The 5,106-nt window shown below is 30.3% G+C and overlaps 1 long non-coding RNA gene across 5 annotated transcripts; it reads left to right on the forward strand.

Moving 5' to 3' along the window:
* Nucleotides 1–777: 777 nt before the first annotated feature.
* LOC107922623 (uncharacterized) lies at nucleotides 778–4,397 on the forward strand. 5 transcript variants are annotated; one of them, XR_005908885.1, is made up of 6 exons: nucleotides 795–966; nucleotides 1,077–1,182; nucleotides 2,021–2,237; nucleotides 2,830–2,904; nucleotides 3,019–3,097; nucleotides 3,575–4,397. It is a non-coding gene; the product is annotated as an uncharacterized lncRNA (long non-coding RNA). The 5 variants fall into 5 exon arrangements; XR_001691378.2 differs by having other exon boundaries at nucleotides 796–966; nucleotides 4,250–4,397; XR_005908887.1 differs by having other exon boundaries at nucleotides 778–966; nucleotides 2,395–2,904; nucleotides 3,019–4,397.
* Nucleotides 4,398–5,106: the final 709 nt, after the last annotated feature.

The raw sequence follows: 5,106 nt of genomic DNA on the forward strand, positions 1-5,106 counted from the left end.
TTTATGATTTAAGGTTTACTTGAGATTTGTTAAATGATGAAATTTTATACAATCAATTAATGCTTTTATATTTAAAAATATTTAATCTAAACCATTTGATATATTTAAATATTAGATTTAAAAAAACATTGATAAATAAATAAATAAAAAGTAACAGATTGATATGGGTAAGTAACTATCTATTTTGGATAGGACCAAATTATAACAAATAAAAATGAAATACAAAAACTAAAATCTTCCACATCGAACATCTAGCAAAATAGTTATATTTTAGTTAAGAAGAAATATCTCTAATAAAATGGGGATTAGATCGGAAAAGAATAATATAAAATCATGATTAACATCTCAATCTTTAATAAAAATTTGATATGTGAGAGATTGATTGCTTATATTGGATAATTCTAACTGAATAATTAATTACAGCCATTTAATCATTTGTTTTCTTATTAAAATATAAGATATTTATTTTGAGAGTATTTGGTTTTTTTAATAAAAATCCAATTTATAAAAATAGTAATAATAAATGTTTTATAAAATCACTTTAACTAATAATTTTTAGCAGACAAAATAAAGGATTTTTAGTAAAGCAAAACAGCGTCGTTTTGTTCAAAATGAAATAATTTTTTATGACGTTTTTATAAAAAATATCGCAAAATGTAAGCAATGGCGGCAATTTTTTAAAAAATATTTTACTTTAAAAAAATCACTGTCATTTTATCCCCAAATTTCACCCTGAAACCCCTAATTTCCCCCTGAAACCCTTAACTTTGCAAACACGATTATTATCATTTTTAACTGTTCATTTATTATCATTTTTCATTGTTTTCGGTATAACAAATAAAAACTTTTAACTCTATGCCCATTGCCATTTTTTCTTCCTCAACCCCGATTCTTAAACGCCCAAAGGTTTAACTGCTCTATGCGACTCCATCACGGATTCGAAGGACTCGAGGCTCTGCGAATTAGGTCAGTCTTTTATGTTTTTTTTTAATTTTCTTAGGTTTTCTTTTTTTTTAATGGCTCGGATCTGATTTACTCAATTTATTTGTGGATCTTTGTGATTTTCAAATGTACAGCTCCATTTTTCAAAAAGATAGTGGCGGATTCGAATGCTCCGGTGAAGGAGAAGCCGTTGGATGCTTTGATTGCATTCTCAAAAGCGGTCGACGCTGATGCTGGAAGGTAATGTCGATTTCCCTTTTAAACTTCTTTTATATACGAATTTGTAATTCATTAGTAAGAACCGCATAATAGAAAACGAAGCTAAACATAACCCAAGTATGTGGTTTCCACAATCTTTTGGGTTTTAGTGTCTGAAACTTTTGCATACCGGAACTTGGTAACGTATTAGTAAGCTACATTCTTCTATAGAAAGTAACAACCAAAAACCTAAAATATGAACACTAAAATAATAATAATAATAATAATAATAATAATAAGGAATACTTTGACTGGTATTAACAGTTATATTACAAAGTGTAAATGTGCCTTTCTAATCAAAGTAAAGCTTGCGTCTTTGAAACTGAGTCTTGGGAGCACGCTGTTGCGTTGTTTTTATTAATCTATCTCTCTGTTTCTTTTTCCTTTTTTTTTCTGAAAGAAAAAGGAAACAAAGAATACTGAGTTTATCAGATTCTGGCAACACTTTTTAGGCATAATTTTACCAAATTAGACTATGCACTAATAATATATAAATATGTATGATTAATGAATTAAATTATGTTAAATCATTAAAATATAGCGTATTTTAAGAACATTATATCATCATTTCATTTACAAATGCATATCTATATATTTAAATTTTTGATTGAGTTAGCTTCAATTAAATTGAGCACCAAATCATTTATGAGATTTAAGTAACTCCAATGATTGAAATGTATAATTTATGATACTGTGTCTAACATTGTTAGATGTATCTTTATTATGTCATTTTAATTCGTTCATTTCAATTTTTCAAATGAAAAAAATCTAAAAGATACATAAACTATGGACGACTAATGGAAATTCAAACATTTTTTAGGGTTGAAATCTAAATTTCCATTTTCCTCACCAAGGGCGGGAAAACTGGAAATAGGCATGGCAAAATGCAAAAATAAAAAGAAGGAAAAATCGATAATACAAATAGACATAGTCCTCAAAGCCTGCAATTTGAAAAAGAAAAGAAAAGACTAGCGATGGAGAACTCAAGTTCGAGCAGCGAGTTGCAGAAGCTCATAGAAGCCATAAAAATTTTAGAGGTAAGCTTTTATTATTGTTGTTGTTGAAAATTTACTTTCCATTTCATTACATTTCCATCTTTTTTGAATATTCATTAGCGATTCAAGAAGTTATCTATGGTAATAGTTGAGGGTTTGCAGTTATGGAGATGGTAATGGTTTTTTTGGTACATGATAGTTGATAGTTTCAAGCATCAATCGCTTCTGAGGAGAAGCTGTTAGTTTTCTGGAAAACTTTCCTTCATCAAATAAACAAGGGTTTGTCTTTGCAAAATTTGCTAGTATGAATACTGTTATTTGTTTTCCTTTCTTTTCTTTGGATAAATAACTATCTATTGTTAAATTTTGTTATTCTTGAAATGATCCTTGTATGGAAGTGACTTAGATTCTTATGATTGTTGTTGACTTCCTGAACTCATATCCATCATGCTATATTTTTCTTATTTCATGTAGAAGGCAGGCTTTGTAATTTATGATTTTAGGTAAACACTGCCCAGCATGAAGTTAGTCATAGGTTCTTCTTTGTAATTATACAATGAAGTTAGCCTAAAACCAAACTAATTCCTTTATTGGATCCGATATATCAACATTGCTTTTCTTGTCTCATTTTTAGCCAGGCAAGACACAATTCATTTGACTGAAGTGGGTACATGAAAAAGGAAAAAGAAGAAAGCAGAGGAAGAAATGAGTGGGTATCCATATGCCATCGTCTCTCTTTCACCTCCCTCACTTCCTTACTTCCTATTTGCAAATGGGTATATTTTATTTTTCATATTTTAACTCCTTTTTGTAAATATTGAAGGTCTGCGACTTGTATTGCGACGGCGGAACTAATGCAGAGAAATGGGATGGAGCTCAAACCAGTCATTATGTTGGAATTGGTATGGAATTTTCACGAACACCTTCACCTCATTACTTTATTTATTTATTTATATTAAGTAAATTTCAAGTACATGAAACATTGTAGTAAACACAAGTACCCATTTAAGAGTAACATTTTCGATTATTAATTTACGGTGCTTTTGGTTTGGTTGGTTGGTAGGTTTTCTATTTTATTTTTGTTTTTTTCTAATGTAAAGTGAAAGTGCCAACTGTTCAATATATAGGTTCATAGTTCTCAACTTGTGGTTAAGTTTATGTGTGCATTGATGGCTAATGATAATTGTTAAAATGGGTTTGAATTGCTTATTTTGATAATGAAATCATTAATGTGATAAGTGATTTTCTTGTCCCTAGTAAGTCATTGGTAATCTTGCAGTGGAAATAGAAGTCAAGGGTTAAGGTCATGATAGGTTGGTTATCATTCTTGTGATTATATGTGACTGACAGTAAATGTTAAAAATGGATGTTAATTGCAGATGTTGTGTCATCTGGGATAAATGAAGTGAGGGAAGTATAGGAGAGTCAGCACAAAAGCTTCACTTCTTAGTTCTTTGAGGATGATCATTCCACCTTTAGCTTCTTTTACTACACCCCATTTGGTCAATATGCTAATGTCTTTCCATGTGTGTATGAACATGTAGATGTGGAGCTATGCTTTCTTTTTCCTTAGAAACTAGATGAAATTTCTTTGATTTTCTTTTAGGTCTGTTTAAGAATGTATACTTTTTCTTTCCCTTTTTTCCCTCTTCAACCTGAGTGTCTGTTTTAGTAATATTAGTACGAATTTTGCTCAGGATGCATTCTTCCTCATCTTATAGCACAAGTATATGCATATTTTCGGTAAAGATGGGAATGGTTTTTTTTTGGTAGTTTATAGTAGAGAAGTTGATCCATTCATTACTTTGTGGTAAATGCTGAAACCATTTTGATTTATGTTTTTGATCTTTGAATGATGTTATCAGTGCTGTATAAGGAGTTAATGTTTATTTTTTGTTTCTGGATGGCATAAAAATGTTTTTAAGTTATTTATTTGTGAAAAGAGAGAAAAATATTCTGGTAAAAGTGGCAGTTTAGGCTTTAACTTTTAAAAAGTTTGAATCTATTCAATGCTTTTCTCTTCTTTTGCCCTTAACAGCACATTCATTTGACAGGATAATTTGGAAACCTTGTTGTAAGAGAAGGACATTCAGGCTGATCTTGTCTGTTGCTTGCATCATTTGCGTATATTTTGTGTAGTTTAAGTTGTGAACATTGGGTTTTGATTTTTCATGAGAGCAAATATGATGAATTTGAAGTGTATTTCTATTCTTCTATTTGTAGTTAAGATTTGAAATTGAAGACAAAGTAATGAGACTTCTAAGTAATGTGTCATTTTTGTTGAAACCAGGGGGTTATTTTTTCGGTATTACTCCTAACTTATCTACCATATGGTATGAAAAAGTGATTGGCAAATACCGTTGTTTCTGGATTTGTATATTTTCCTTTTTTTATCCTGGTTACTGCTACACCTGTTGAACTTAAAGCGGAGGCAGCATCGAGAGAAGCTGAGGTTCAAAGAAAATATGAAGAACTCCAGCTACAACTTAAAGCAAAGGCAGCAGCGAGGGAAGCAGAGCAAAGCAGAAAGTATGACACACTCCAGCTACAGCTTTAGAAGATGATGAAGATGTTTCAACAGTCATAAAATCTGCCATCTTAAGACATTTGTTTTCTTATTGTACGAATATTATTAACATTTTTAATTTTAACATTATTGTAAGAATATTTTGAATTATACTTCAGTTATCAATTTATATCATATATCTTTCGTTGAATTTGAAGTATCATTTAGATTTTTTAGTTTTGGTTGGATTTCATGCTATAGGAAGGGTTGTATATGGATGAAAATTGAATGTTACAAATCTGCCAAAGTTAGTGGCGTTTTTTTTATAAACGTCGCTAAAGAACGGTACTTTTAGCGGCATTTGTGATAAAAGCGCCGCTAAAGGTCATATTTTATAGCGACGTT

The sequence above is a fragment of the Gossypium hirsutum genome, chromosome D01, assembly GCF_007990345.1.
Source record: "Gossypium hirsutum isolate 1008001.06 chromosome D01, Gossypium_hirsutum_v2.1, whole genome shotgun sequence".
NCBI lineage: Eukaryota > Viridiplantae > Streptophyta > Magnoliopsida > Malvales > Malvaceae > Gossypium > Gossypium hirsutum.